General features: G+C 44.2%; 1 protein-coding gene across 3 annotated transcripts in view; it reads right to left on the bottom strand.

Annotated features, from left to right (window-relative positions):
* Positions 1-16051, bottom strand: part of PDZD2 (PDZ domain containing 2) — a 483697-nt gene that overhangs the window by 318947 nt on the left and 148699 nt on the right. The window lies entirely within an intron of this gene.

Below are 16051 nucleotides of genomic sequence, written 5' to 3' on the forward strand. Positions count from 1 at the left end.
TCAACACCATGGAGAGATCTCGCCTCCGTTCCAGGGCAACACCATTCCCAAACTTCGCCATCCTGTAGATTCAGAGGGAAGTCCGGCTCTTTGCAGCCCAGGTTTTACTATCCTCTCTCTATTTCCTTTGGTAAATCGTTAAAACTGACTTATTTTCAGGCCAACCTAAAAGCCATCCCCTCCAGAGAAATGTTTCTCCAAATGCCTGGGTGAGAAGACAGGTGGCTTCTTTGCCTTGCTTTTAAACACACTGCATACAGTGGTGACACCAGTCAGCAGACAGCAGGGCCAGCGGCTCCCACTAGAGCTAAAGCCTCACACTCCTTCTGAATTCTGCATGGTGCCTGGTACATATTAGGTCCCCAGTGAAAGGTTAATTCAGTTCTACTGCCAACTTGCCTTCTCCACCAAAGAAAAATTTCACCTCCATTCTCCATAAACATAGAAAAGTGATCCCTTTCACGCTCTTCTCTGAACTTCACTTTCTCCCACAGAAAGTCAATATAAACCGTGCCATCTAAGGTGGAAAACATTCTCCAGCCTTCTCAGGAAGTGATTTAACAAGCAATAATAATGCATGGGAGAGGTGTCAGAAGCCATGTCAATAATAAATGACCTTATTACTCAGTAACCAAAAAGAAATTTCCAATATAGCGTGCTTTGAGTTTCCAAAGAACTTGAGTGCCAGCTATTAATTGGTTCCAAATAAATCAAAAGCTTAGCAAATGTCATCTATATAATCACATGGTTGTTAAATGCAAGGCTGGGTGCGGTGGCTCACGCCTGTAATCCCAGCACTATGGGAGGGTGAGGCGGGAGGATCGCAAGGTTAAGAGTTTGAGACCAGTTTGGCCAACATGGTGAAACCTCATCTCTACTAAAAATACAAAAATTAGCTCAGTGTGGTGGCAGGCGCCTATAATCCCAGGTGCCTGTAATCCCACACAGGGCTTCACCATGTTGGCCAGGCTAGTAACTGTCTTATTCATCAATATATTCACTACTCCAGCACAGCACCTACCACATCGTAGACTCCTAATAATTTATAAGACATTTTAAAAGATCCTTTACATTACAATTTTAACAGCCTGTGATTTAGGATGTTAGTCACAGTTGAGATGGCTCCATACATATAAAAACAGTAAATATCAGGCTGGGCGCAGTGGCTCACGCCTGTAATCCCTGCACTTTGGGAGGCCGAGGCGGGCAGATCACAAGGTCAGGAGATCGAGACCATCCTGGCTAACGCGGTGAAACCCCGTCTCTATTTAAAACAAAACAAAAAAAAATTAGCCAGGTGTGGTGGCAGGCGCCTGTAGTGCCAGCTACTCGGGAGGCTGAGGCAGGAGAATGGTGTCAACCCGGGAGGCAGAGCTTGCAGTGAGCCGAGATCGCGCCGCTGCACTCCAGCCTGGGCGACAGAGCCAGACTCAGTCTCAAAAAAAAAAAAAACAAAAAAAAAAAACCCGTAAATATCTTAGGCAAGATGCTCTTTAAATAAGTCTGATTAAGGAAAACCAAACTGAAGAGTAGTAGGAAATGTTTTCCTGGTGTCAGTTTGCACTCATTTATTTATCAAGTATTTATCGAACATTTATCAAGTCCTTGAACTTGGCACTGGTTATATACCAGCAATAAGGCACTGTAGGAATTCATAGTCTAGTGGGGAGATACATAAATAAATGGAAATTAGTGTGTAATAGGTCTACGATAACACCTCCCCCGCCCCTCCCCTCCCGTTTCGTGGGGGTTGTCCAGAGCTTCACATCTCAGCCAAGCTGGGACCATCAGGGTTCCCCGAGACCTCAGTACTGCGCCTCTGAAAGAGTCAGTTTCTACCGTGTGACAGGAGTCATAGCTTTTGAACTAACGAACTTTTGAATGATTCTATCTGCTGTGTGGATTGAGTAGCAAAGAAAGTCATCCTGCTAAGAAACAGAAGTTGATCGGTGGCGGGCAGAGGCGCAGGACCGGGAGAGAGCGCCTCCTGGGTTCCCCACAGCTTTCCCGTCCTCACTTTCCGCCATCGTGGACGGGGCTGCATTGCTGCCCTCGCCCTAACCTGAAAGACAGCATCGATCCTTACAATAAATTACATTGTAAAATTTTGACGACTTTAAAATGAAAGAAAAAAGGTAAAGCAAAATGAAGCTAAACAAAACTTTAAATGAAAATAAACTTTATCTTGAGTTGTTTTCCACTCTTTGCAACTCGAGTTGTTAATTACTACTTTGGAAGTGAGAGAAGCTGATTGGCTCAGCTCGGATCTGATGTCCAATCACTGTCGGCCAAGAGGGTGGGGCCGCAGGATAGCAACAGGGCCACTGAGAGCCCACCCTCAGGCCCTAGAAGGAGGTGGGGAGGTGGGGAAGTGGGGAGGTGGGGAAGTGGGGGGGTGGGGGGGGGTGGGGAGGTGGGGAGGTGGGGAAGTGGGGGGGGTGGGCAGGGAAGCAGTTTTCAGAAGAGGAAAATTTGTTGAAGATACACAGACACCCTCAAAGACACTTAGTCTTATTTTTAGGTGTCCATGGGCTACACAGCCTTTCAATCCCATACCTATAATTGAGGGCTTTCCAGTAATCCTTCCAGTCCTTTATTCTATCAACCCATTTTCCTGGGATTTTTCTATAAACAAGGGAAGTAGAAGCATCAATATCCACTTGCGATGATTTGAGATGATTCAGGGCTTAAGACAGACGATGTTGCAATACTATGAAAATTGTGGTTCTTCCACTACATCCAATAAAACACACCAGTGAGCAAAACATTGACTCAGGGAAGATACAGAACAGAAATCTGTAGTTACAAATACTGACCTCCCTGGATGGCTGGTTTGTGCAAAGGCCTACAAGCTTCCCATCTTGAAGATCAATCCATCTCAACATTGAGCACAATTTTTGGACATGGAAGTTCACTGCAACAGCCCAGTCCCTTTTTGTGTATCATAAATAATTCTCCAATTAGATTCCCATCTCAAGCAAATAGCTGTGATAATTTAAATTAATTTTGAGTCGCTTGAAGCTGACAGCCTTAGCATTCAAAATAAATGCTTCTGTTACTGAGATAATTTACTGATATGGTGTTAAAATCTACCAACTTTCTTGGATCCTGTCTCAGCTAAGCCATGCATTCTCAGTAGGTGACATTACTCACAAGGGGGTGAAAATTAGTTGAAGGAGGCAAAAAAAGTCTTAGATGCTATAACGGTTAGCAGACCCTCCTCCTCCTACCAAAGCTCAATCCTAACCGACAAAATCTTATTCCTTAGTATTTATTTTCTCATGTTACAGAGAAGTTAAATTTAATTTTTCTCCAGGCAGGGATGTGAGGACAATAAAAGGGTTGAGAACCAATGAACTAACTGAAGTTAATCATCTCCTATAGGCCTAGGGTCACCCAAAATTCAGAGATCCTTAACGTGGCTGGGGGTATAAAAGGATCCTCTGGTTTATCTAGACCTTGCCTTAAAATCAGATTCACACCGGGCTGTCATGTACTAGCTCTCCCTTCCAGATGTCCTGGATTCTACACGTTCTCCTATTCTGACCTCTGCTAAATTCCAAGTTCTTTGACCTTCACCTAATCTTCCTATGCTCTTCTTATGTTCCTCTTCTCACTTTTAGAAAATGCTATCATTTTAAAAGGAAACCAACTTTGTAAGCACCTGCTATGTACCCACAAAAATTAAAAATAAAAAATTTTTAAAAAGAAACCAACTATGGGCCGGACGTGGCGGTTCACGCCTATAATCCCAGAACTTTGGGAGGCCGAGGCGGGCAGATCACCTGAGGTCAGGAGTTCAAGAGCAGCCTGGCCAACATTGTGTAACCCCTGATCTCTACTAAACAAAATACAAAAAATTAGCCGGGCGTGGTGGTGGGCGCCTGTAGTCCCAGCTACTTGGGAGGCTGAGGCAGGAGAATGGCGTGAACCCGGGAGGTGGAGCTTGCAGTGAACCGAGATCGCACCACTGCACACCAGCCTGGGCAACAGAGCAAGACTCCTTCATCTCAAAAAAAAAAAAAAAAAACCAACTATGATTAAATATCTACTATTAATTCATTCAACAAATGTTCATTGAGTGTCTGTCATGTGCTGGGTCCTGAACAAAACAATGTCCCAGAAAGCTTCTTGAAGCCTGTGTTCTGAAGATGGTGAATTATTAAACAAACGCAAAATACTATGACGTCAGTTGGTGACAGTACTGTGATGGTAACTATGGTAATGTCAGAGGATAGCGAGAAGGTGACATTTGAGAGACTGAAATTGTGCCCCAAAGAATTAAAGAAACCAATAACAGAAATTTTTGTGTTGGTAGGATGACAGATTTTTTTTTAAAAAGAAGCAACTTGCTGAAACACTAAAACTCCCTGCACATGAGCTGTAAGAACTGGCTGAAATTGCTTCAAACTAATATGGCCACCTGGAGTTTGCACAGAATGAGCACACTGAAATCACAGCCTGAATTTCCACCACATTTCATACTAACTCCGCCCAAATTTGCACACATCACCCATGAGTTAGCATGAAGAGACAACTGTGCATGCCCAAGGGACTTTCCAGACCTCCCGTTTCCTTCAACTTTCAATATAAAGCTTTTTAAAAGGTTTTTGAGACAGTTTCACTCTGTTGCCCATGCTGGAGGGCAACGGTGCAATCTCGGCTCACTGCAACCTCCGCCTCCCGGGTTCAAGCGATTCTCAGCCTCAGTCTCCCGAGTAGCTGTGCTTACAGGCGCAGGCCACCATGCCCAGCTAATTTTTTGTATTTTTAGTAGAGATGGGGTTTTGTCATGTTGGTCAGGCTGGTCTCGAACTCCTGATCTCAAGTGATTCGCCCGCCTCAGCCTCCCAAAGTGCTGGGATTACAGGCATGAGCCACTGCATCCGGCCATTATAAAGCTTTTCTAGTGCATGGGGCAGTCAGCCTCTCTTGCTTGATAACAAGTCCTGAATGAAGTGAGACACTGAGCCACAAGAATATCTGTGGGAAGGTTGTTCTAGGCAGAGGGAACTGCAGGTGCAAAGGCCCTGAGGTAAAGACTCGCCTGGCTGCCCAAGGATGAAAAAGGACAGACGTAGCTACAGACGAAATGAGGGGGAAGTGCTAGGGGGCTTCCTTGGTTTCTTCCTCTGTCCCCCCACCCCCCACCCCACAATCCTCACAACCACCTTATAAAACAAGGATGTCTGGCCCTATTTTACCAACATTGGCTAATGTTTTCTGAGCATAACTGTGTGTGAGACACTGTTCTAAATAAGCACCTTTGGCCGGGCTCCCGTGACTCACGCCTGTAATCCCAGCACTTTGGGAGGCCAAGGTGGGTGGATCACCTGAGGTCAGGAGTTCGAGAGCAGCCTGGCCAACGTGGTGAAACCCCATCTCTACTAAAAATACAAAATTAGCTGGCTGTGGTGGTGCACACCTGTAATCCCAGCTGCTAGGGAGGTTGAGGCAGGAGGACTGCTTGAACCGGGGAGGTAGAGGCTGCAGTGACCTGAGATCACACCACTGCACTCCAGCCTGGGCGAGACAGAGTGAGAGTCTGTCTCAAAAATAATAATAATAATAAAATAAAATAAATAAGCACCTTCCATGGATTACCTTATTTAACTGCTACAGTGGTGCTGCAGGGAGACACTGTTAGTATTCCCCCTTTCATTGGCCCAGATAAATAATGGAATCAAAGGCTGGACACAGTGGCTCACGCCTGTAATCCCAGCACTTTGGGAAGCTGAATCACCTGAGGTCAGAAACTCGAGATCAGCCTGGGCAACATGGTGAAACCTCATCTCTACTAAAAATACAAAATTAGCTGGGTATGGTGGCGTGCACCTGTAATCCCAGCTACTCGGGAGGCTGGGGCATGAGAATTGCTTGAACTTGGGAGGCAGAGGTTGCAGTGAGCTGAGATTGTGCCACTGCACGCCAGCTTGGGCCACAGAGCGAGCCTCTGTCTAAAAAAACAAAACAAAACAAAACAAAAAAACCCATAATAATAGAATCAAAGTGGCGAACTAATTTGCCCAAGGTCTCACAGTTCATAAGTAACAGAGCCAGGACTAGAACCCAGACCCACTGGACTTGGCCTTGCTTCTTGTACATCAGCCTGCTGCCTGCGTGCTTCTGATGACCTTGTCCCCCTGAACTATACCTGACTTACCCAGGCGAGCACCCAGCCTGGTGGTCCCTGCTCTTCAGCCACAGATGGGCCTCATATGATAAACATGTAGTTTGTGTCAGAAGCGTGTGGCTCTCTACCTGATATTCATTCTCTCTTCCTTTATTTTGTTGAGAGTGGCAATGAATTAAACTAAAATGCAATCTCTCTTGCAGGTATGGATAGCTATACAACATAATTCTAGCCAATGGGATGAAAGTGGAAATTGTTGGGTAGGGTTACACCAATATTCCTTTAGGGAAGAGCAGAAAGGAGAGGGAAAATAAACCCCTGTGTTGTTAAGTCGCTGTTATGTGGATTTTACCAATCCAACCAATTATCTGAATTACACCCCAAACACAGAATTCGGTGCCTGGAAGTGGGGGAACTGAAAGTAACAGAACCTATAATGTGGAATTGGATGAGCAGGAGGGGTCAGGAAGCAGATGTTAAGGACTTGAAAGTTGCGGACTGTAAAGTGTTGACCCTAGCTGTTCAATGTGAAGTATCTGGTCAAATTGCCTATGGCTGGATGTTGCAAAGTCATTTACAGGTTGACTGAGGTTGTGGAGCTAGGAAAAATGGGAAGAAAAATTTAGAATATTGGTAGGTGCTTTTTCTTTTTTACCTTTTTTTTTTTTTTTTTGAGACGGAGTTTCTCTCTTGTTGCCCAGGCTAGAGTGCAATGGCACGATCTCGGCTCACCACAGCCTCCACCTCTCGGGTTCAAGCAATTCTCTTGCCTTAGCCTCCTGAGTAGCTGGGATTATAGGCACGCGCCACCACACTCGGCTAATTTTGTATTTTTAGTAGAGATGGGGTTTCTCCATGTTGGTCAGGCTGGTCTCGAACTCCTGACCCAGGTGATCTGCCCGCCTCGGCCTCCCGAGTGCTGGGATTACAGGCGTGAGCCACTGCGCCTGGACAATAGGTGCTTTTTCACTATCAGCAAAGTCTACAGCTCCCCAACTCAGTAAGCAATCAGAGATAAAGAGAACTATCACTTTGCTTAGAAAGGCCCTCTTGACATTGAGTCTGCAATCTAAATTGCCTGGGAAGCCCACATTATGGACCCTTGCAGGGTTACAAAAATCAGCTTAATCAGAAGCAGACAAGTGGTGTCCTACTAGCTGGAGTTTGTAAGTCTGCTGGCAAAAATCTGATTACCCACCAGAAACCACTGTTTCAACTGTCCTTAGCAGCATACATTAAGTAGCATATGTTAAGTTAAAATTTAGAGACATCGGTGCGGATTCTAAGTTAAAAAGTAAAGGATTCAAATCATAAGGAATTGACCAGAAACACACAGACTAGATACCTTAAAAAAAACTCCAACCCTGGTCCACAACAGCCTGGGATGGTTACATCTCTACAGCAACCTTGCAACTCTTCCTCTCTCTCTTTCTCACCAGCAATTGACATCAACAAGTAAGGCTTCAAAAAGTGTTCAGCCCCCAGAAAAGGTGTCCTTCCTGTGCCCATCACAAAAGTGGCCATGGTGGACAGTGAATGAAGAATGACCTCCCGGGGCCGGCAGCAGTGGCTCACGCCTGTAATCCCAGCACTTTGGGAGGCCGAGGTGGGAGGATCACCTGAAGTCAAGAGACTGAGACCATCCTGGCCAACATGGTGAAACCCCGTCTCTACTAAAAATACAAAAATTAGCTGGGCATGGTGGCGGGTGCCTGTAGTCCCAGCTACTCGGGAGGCTGAGGCCGGAGAATCAGGAGGTGGAGGTTGCAGTGAGCCGAGATTGTGCCACTGCACTCCAGCCTGGTGACAGAGCGAGACTCCATCTCAAAAAAACAAAAAAACAAACAAACAAAATGACCTCCCAGTAAGAGGCAAGGACCATGGAAGGCCATAAACAAGGAGTTCCTTCCACCAGAGCAAGGGGTGGCCAGAGTGAGGACCCTTGCTATTCTTGGCCAGAAGGATTTGGTCATAGCTATGGACAGTGACCACGGTATTTTCCATCTCTTCTTTTATAAACGGAATTTTTTTTGTTGTTTGGAAAAGGAGTTTCGCTCTTGTTGCCCAGGCTGGAATGCAGTGGTGCAATCTCAGCTCACTGCAACCTCCACCTCCCAGGTTCAAGTGATTTTCTTGCCTCAGCCTCCCAAGTAGCTGGGATTACAGGTGCCCGCCACCACACCCGGCTAGTTTTGTATTTTTAGTAGAGACAGGGTTTCACTATGTTGGCGAGGCTGGTCTCAAACTCCTGACCTCAGGTGCCTCGGCCTCCCAAAGTGCTGGCGTTACAGGCATGAGCCACTGCGCCCAGCCAGGAAGTTTTTATTGTAGTTATTTTATACCTTTTCCAGTATTGTATCTTGGGGGTACTAAAGATTGCTCACAAGGAGCCCTATCTAGCGCTGATGGAGAAGACCACATAACACCCAGAGGTCTGGGGCTCTGGTCTGGAAATGCTATGTGGATGAGGCTTGGGTGCCACCTCCCTTGGCCTACGCCTTGAATGGAAAGAAGGGTATGTCTCAGTAACCAAAGAAGGGGACTGTGGCAGAGAATTCTAGTTCCCTGCAGAGTATCCTGCTCGCTTTTCCTTACTAACAGAAACCCACCTGTGTTCGAGGAGCAAGTACCCAGCCAAAAAGCCATTTCTTTTTTTTTTTTTTTTTTTATTTGAATGGTCAAATTTTATTTCATGTACGCTGTCCAGCAAAAAACTTCCTGAGATTATTTGGATATCTAATGCTGCTCTTCTTTCTGTGACCTAGCAGCATGTATAATCTTCTGCTTAAATTTTTTTTTTTTTTTTTTATACTTTAGGGTTTTAGGGTACATGTGCACAATGTGCAGGTTTGTTACATATGTATCCATGTGCCATGTTGATTTCCTGCACCCATTAACTCGTCATTTAGCATTAGGTGTATCTCCTAATGCTGTCCCACCCCCCTCCCCCCACCCCACAACAGTCCCCGGAGTGTGATGTTCCCCTTCCTGTGTCCATGAGTTCTCATTGTTCAATTCCCACCTATGAGTGAGAACATGCGGTGTTTGGTTTTTTGGCCTTGCGATAGTTTACTGAGAATGATGTTTTCCAGTTTCATCCATGTCCCTACAAAGGACACGAACTCATCATTTTTTATGGCTGCATAGTATTCCATGGTGTATATGTGCCACATTTTCTTAATCCAGTCTATCGTTGTTGGACATTTGGGTTGGTTCCAACTCTTTGCTATTGTGAATAGTGCCGCAATAAACATACGTGTGCATGTGTCTTTATAGCAGCATGATTTATAGTCCTTTGGGTATATACCCAGTAATGGGATGGCTGGGTCAAATGGTATTTCTAGTTCTAGATCCCTGAGGAATCGCCACACTGACTTCCACAATGGTTGAACTAGTTTACAGTCCCACCAGCAGTGTAAAAGTGTTCCTATTTCTCCACATCCTCTCCAGCACCTGTTGTTTCCTGATTTTTTAATGATGGCCATTCTAACTGGTGTGAGATGGTATCTCACTGTGGTTTTGATTTGCATTTCTCTGATGGCCAGTGATGATGAGCATTTCTTCATGTGTTTTTTGGCTGCATAAATGTCTTCTTTTGAGAAGTGTCTGTTCATATCCTCTGCCCACTTTTTGATGGGGTTGTTTGTTTTTTTCTTGTAAATTTGTTTCAGTTCATTGTAGATTCTGGATATTAGCCCTTTGTCAGATGAGTAGGTTGCAAAAATTTTCTCCCATTCTGTAGGTTGCCTGTTCATTCTGATGATAGTTTCTTTTGCTGTGCAGAAGCTCTTTAGTTTAATGAGATCCCATTTGTCAATTTTGGCTTTTGTTGCCATTGCTTTTGGTGTTTTAGACATGAAGTCCTTGCCCACGCCTATGTCCTGAATGGTATTGCCTAGGTTTTCTTGTAGGATTTTAATGGTTTTAGGTCTAACATATAAGTCTTTAATCCATCTTGAATTAATTTTTGTATAAGGTGTAAGGAAGGGATCCAGTTGCAGCTTTCTACATATGGCTAGCCAGTTTTCCCAGCACCATTTATTAAATAGGGAATCCTTTCCCCATTTCTTGTTTTTGTCAGGTTTGTCAAAGATCAGATAGTTGTAGCTATGCGGCATCATTTCTGAGGGCTCTGTTCTGTTCCATTGATCTATGTCTCTGTTGTGGTACCAGTACCATGCTGTTTTGGTTACTGTAGCCTTGTAGTATAGTTTAAAGTCAGGTAGCGTGATGCCTCCAGCTTTGTTCTTTTGGCTTAGGATTGACTTGGCGATGCGGGCTCTTTTTTGGTTCCATATGAACTTTAAAGTAGTTTTTTCCAATTCTGTGAAGAAAGTCGTTGGTAGCTTGATGGGGATGGCATTGAATCTATAAATTACCTTGGGCAGTATGGCCATTTTCACGATATTGATTCTTCCAACCCATGAGCATGGAATGTTCTTCCATTTGTTTGTATCCTCTTTTATTTCATTGAGCAGTGGTTTGTAGTTCTCCTTGAAGAGGTCCTTCACATCCCTTGTAAGTTGGATTCCTAGGTATTTTATTCTCTTTGAAGCAATTGTGAATGGGAGTTCACTCATGATTTGGCTCTCTGTTTGTCTGTTATTGGTGTACAAGAATGCTTGTGATTTTTGTACATTAATTTTGTATCCTGAGACTTTGCTGAAGTTGCTAATCAGCTTAAGGAGATTTTGGGCTGAGACAATGGGGTTTTCTAGATATACAATCATGTCATCTGCAAACAGGGACAATTTGACTTCCTTTTTTCCTAATTGAATACCCTTTATTTCCTTCTCCTGCCTGATTGCTCTGGCCAGAACTTCCAGCACTGTGTTGAATAGGAGCGGTGAGAGAGGGCATCCCTGTCTTGTGCCAGTTTTCAGAGGGAATGCTTCCAGTTTTTGCCCATTCAGTATGATATTGGCTGTGGGTTTGTCGTAGATAGCTCTTATTATTTTGAGATACGTCCCATCAATACCTAATTTATTGAGAGTTTTTAGCATGAAGGGTTGTTGAATTTTGTCAAAGGCCTTTTCTGCATCTATTGAGATAATCATGTGGGTTTTGTCTTTGGTTCTGTTTATATGCTGGATTACATTTATTGATTTGCGTATGTTGAACCAGCCTTGCATCCCAGGGATGAAGCCCACTTGATTATGGTGGATAAGCTTTTTGATGTGCTGCTGGATTTGGTTTGCCAGTATTTTATTGAGGATTTTTGCATCAATGTTCATCAAGGATATTGGGCTGAAATTCTCTTTTTTGGTTATGTCTCTGCCAGGTTTTGGTATCAGGACGATGCTGGCTTCATAAAATGTGTTAGGGAGGATTCCCTCTTTTTCTATCGATTGGAATAGTTTCAGAAGGAATGGTACCAGTTCCTCCTTGTCCCTCTGGTAGAATTCAGCTGTGAATCCATCAGGTCCTGGACTCTTTTTGGTTGGTAAGCTATTGATTATTGCCACAATTTCAGAACCTGTTATTGGTCTATTCAGAGATTCAACTTCTTCCTGGTTTAGTTTTGGGAGGGTGTATTTGTCGAGGAATTTATCCATTTCTTCTAGATTTTCTAGTTTATTTGCATAGAGTTGTTTGTAGTATTCTCTGATGGTAGATTGTATTTCTGTGGGATCGGTGGTGATATCCCCTTTTTCGTTTTTTATTGCATCTATTTGATTCTTCTCTCTTTTCTTCTTTATTAGTCTTGCTAGCGGTCCATCAATTTTGTTGATCTTTTCAAATAACCAGCTCCTGGATTCATTAATTTTTTGAAGGGTTTTTTGTGTCTCTATTTCCTTCAGTTCTGCTCTGATTTTAGTTATTTCTAGCCTTCTGCTAGCTTTTGAATGTGTTTGCTCTTGCTTTTCTAGTTCTTTTAATTGTGATGTTAGGGTGTCAATTTTGGATCTTTCCTGCTTTCTCTTGTGGGCATTTAGTGTTATAAATTTCCCTCTACACACTGCTTTGAATGTGTCCCAGAGATTCTGGTATGTTGTGTCTTTGTTCTCGTTGGTTTCAAAGAACATCTTTATTTCTGCCTTCATTTCATTATGTACCCAATAGTCATTCAGGAGCAGGTTGTTCAGTTTCCATGTAGTTGAGCGGTTTTGAGTGAGTTTCTTAATCCTGAGTTCTAATTTGATTGCACTGTGGTCTGAGAGACAGTTTGTTATAATTTCTGTTCTTTTACATTTGCTGAGGAGAGCTTTACTTTCAACTATGTGGTCAATTTTGGAATAGGTGTGGTGTGGTGCTGAAAAAAATGTATATTCTGTTGACTTGGGGTGGAGAGTTCTGTAGATGTCTATTAGGTCCACTTTATGTAGAGCTGAGTTCAATTCCTGGATATCCTTGTTAACTTTCTGTCTCGTTGATCTGTCTAATGCTGACAGTGGGGTGTTAAAATCTCCCATTATTATTGTGTGGGAGTTTAAGTCCCTTTGTAGGTCACTGAGGACTTGCTTTATGAATCTGGGTGCTCCTGTGTTGGGTGCATATATATTTAGGATAGTTAGCTCTTCTTGTTGAATTGATCCCTTTACCATTATGTAATGGCCTTCTTTGTCTCTTTTGATCTTTGTTGGTTTAAAGTCTATTTTATCGGAGACTAGGATTGCAACCCCTGCCTTTTTTTGTTTTCCAGTTGCTTGATAGATCTTCCTCCATCCCTTTATTTTGAGTCTATGTGTGTCTCTGCACGTGAGATGGGTTTCCTGAATACAGCACACTGATGGATCCTGACTCCTTATCCAGTTTGCCAGTCTGTGTCTTTTGATTGGAGCATTTATCCCATTTACATTTAACGTTAATATTGTTATGTGTGAATCTGATCCTGTCATTATGACGTTAGTTGGTTATTTTGCTCGTTAGTTGCTATAGTTTCTTCCTAGCCTCGATGGTCTTTACAATTTGGCATGTTTTTGCAGTGGCTGGTACCGGTTGTTCCTTTCCATGTTTAGTGCTTCCTTCAGGAGCTCTTTTAGGGCAGGCCTGGTGGTGACAAAATCACTCGGCGTTTGCTTGTCTGTAAAGTATTTTATTTCTCCTTCACTTATGAAGCTTAGTTTGGCGGGATAGGAAATTCTGGGTTGAAAATTCTTTTCTTTAAGAATGCTGAATATCGGCCCCCACTCTCTTCTGGCTTGTAGAGTTTCTGCTGAGAGATCAGCTGTTAGCCTGATGGGCTTCCCTTTGTGGGTAACCCGACCTTTCTCTCTGGCTGCCCTTAACATTTTTTCCTTCATTTCAACTTTGGTGAATCTGACAATTATGTGTCTTGGAGTTGCCCTTCTCGAGGAGTATCTTTGTGGCGTTCTCTGTATTTCCTGAATCTGAATGCTGGCCTGCCTTGCTAGATTGGGGAAGTTCTCCTGGATAATATCTTGCAGAGTGTTTTCCAACTTGGTTCCATTCTCCCCATCATTTTCAGGTACACCAATCAGACGTAGGTTTGGTCTTTTCACATAGTCCCAAATTTCTTGGAGGCTTTGTTCATTTCTTTTTATTCTTTTTTCTCTAAACTTCCCTTCTCTCTTCATTTCATTCATTTCATCTTCCATCAGCGATACCCTTTCTTCCAGTTGATCGCATCTGCTACTGAGGCTTCTGCAATCTTTGCGTAGTTCTCGAAACTTGGCTTTCAGCTCCATCAGCTCCTTTAAGCCCTTCTCTCCATTGGTTATTCTAGTTATCCATTCTTCTAATTTTTTTTCAAAGTTTTTAACTTCTTTGCTATTGTTTTGAATTTCCTCTCGTAGCTCAGAGTAGTTTGATCGTCTGAAGCCTTCTTCTCTCAACTCATCAAAGTCACCCTCCATCCAGCTTTGTTCCGTTGCTGGTGAGGAACTACGTTCCTTTGGAGGAGGAGAGGTGCTCTGTTTTTTAGAGTTTCCAGTTTTTTTGCTCTGTTTTTTCCCCATCTTTGTGGTTTTATCTACTTTTTGTCTTTGATGATGGTGATGTACAGATGGGTTTTTGGTGTGGATGTCCTTTCTGTTTGTTAGTTTTCCTTCTACCAGACAGGCCCCTCAGCTGCAGGTCTGTTGGAGTTTGCTAGAGGTCCACTCCAGACCCTGTTTGGCTGGGTGTCAGCAGCAGTGGCTGCAGAACAGCGGATTTTCGTGAGACCACAAATTCAGCTGTCTGATAGTTCCTCTGAAAGTTTTGTCTCAGAGGAGTACCCGGTTGAATGAGGTGTCAGTCTGTCCCTACTGGGGGGGTGCCTCCCAGTTAGGCTGCTCAGGGGTGAGGGACCCACTTTAGGAGGCAGTCTGTCCGTTCTCAGATCTCCAGCTGCGTGCTGGGAGAACCACTACTCTCTTCAAAGCTGTCAGTCAGACAGGGACATTTAAGTCTGTGGAGGTTCTTGCTGAGTTTTTGTTTGTCTGTGCCCTGCCCCCAGAGGTGGAGCCTACAGAGGCAGGCAGGCCTCCTTGAGCTGTGGTGGGCTCCACCCAGTTCGAGCTTCCTGGCTGCTTTGTTTACCTAAGCAAGCCTGGGCAATGGCGGGCGCCCCTCCCCCAGCCTCGCTGCCACCTTGCAGCTTGATCTCAGACTGCTGTGCTAGCAATCAGCGAGACTCCGTGGGCATAGGACCCTCCGAGCCAGGTGCGGGACACAATCTCCTAGTGTGCCGTTTTCCAGGCCCGTTGGAAAAGCGCAGTATTAGGATGGGACTGACCCGATATTCCAGGTGCCATCTGTTTCCCCTTTCTTTGAATAGGAAAGGGAACTCCCTGACCCCTTGCGCTTCCCAAGTGAGGCAATGCCTCGCCCTGCTTCGGCTCGCGCACAGTGCGCTTCACCGACTGTCGTGCACCCACTGTTAGGCACTCCCTAGTGAGATGAAACCAGTACCTCAAGCAGAAATGCAGAAATCACCCGTCTTCTGTGTCGCTGGGGCTGGGAGCTGGAGACCGGAGCTGTTCCTCTTCGGCCATCTTGGCTCCACCCTCAAAAAGCCATTTCTTAATGCACCTTCAGAAACGAGTGGACATAAGATACAGTCCTGGCCCATGAAGTTGTTGGGAGAGGCATCCAGGGAGGCTCCTTTTATATGGGGTCTCTTTTTCCTTTTTCTTGCTTAGAATGCATATGTGATGGCTGGAGCTTTAGCAACCACCTTGTGACCTTGAGCAGCTATACCAGCCCCAGACATTCTACCTCCAGACTTCTTATTACACGAGAGAAAAACAGGCACCTATCTTGTCTAAGCCCTGTTAATTAGATGGTCTGTTATAGCTGAATAAAATCCTTAGTGGATATATTGCTTTCATTCACTTTTTCACCCTCAGATTCAAGGCCCTGAACATAATCCTGAGTCCTTCAACTTCAGTCCTGCTACTTTTCCAATTAGCAGTTATTACTGAGTTCCTACCTCAATTTGAGGGTTGCCAAAAAAATACAGAGCATGTGTCTGCCCCTTAAAAAGGTGAAAGCACACATAAACTTAACCAGTGATACATTAGCATAATTGTGCAGTCCCAGGTGTTTCACACAAATGTACAACTGATTGAGAAACACTGCAAATACAAACTACTGAGACTCCCTTAAGTCAGCTTAGCTTTTGGGAGAGCTAATTTTATTTTATTTTTTTAATTTTTAATTTTTTTTATTTTTATTTATTTATTTATTTGTTTGTTTGAGACAGAGTCTCACTTTGTCACCCAGGCTAGAGTGCAGTGGCACGATCTCGGCTTACTGCAATCTCCGCCTCCCGGGTTCATGCCATTCTCCTGCCTCAGCCTCCCAAGTAGCTGGGACTACAGGTGCCCGCCACCACGCCTGGCTAATTTTTTGTATTTTTAGTAGAGACAGGGTTTTCACCATGTTAGACAGGATGATCTCAATCTCCTGACCTTGTGATCTGCCCGCCTCGGCCTCCCAAAGTGCTGGGATTACAGGCGTGAGCCACTGCAC

The sequence above is a fragment of the Symphalangus syndactylus genome, chromosome 16 (genome assembly GCF_028878055.3).
Source record: "Symphalangus syndactylus isolate Jambi chromosome 16, NHGRI_mSymSyn1-v2.1_pri, whole genome shotgun sequence".
NCBI classification, from domain to species: Eukaryota; Metazoa; Chordata; class Mammalia; order Primates; family Hylobatidae; genus Symphalangus; species Symphalangus syndactylus.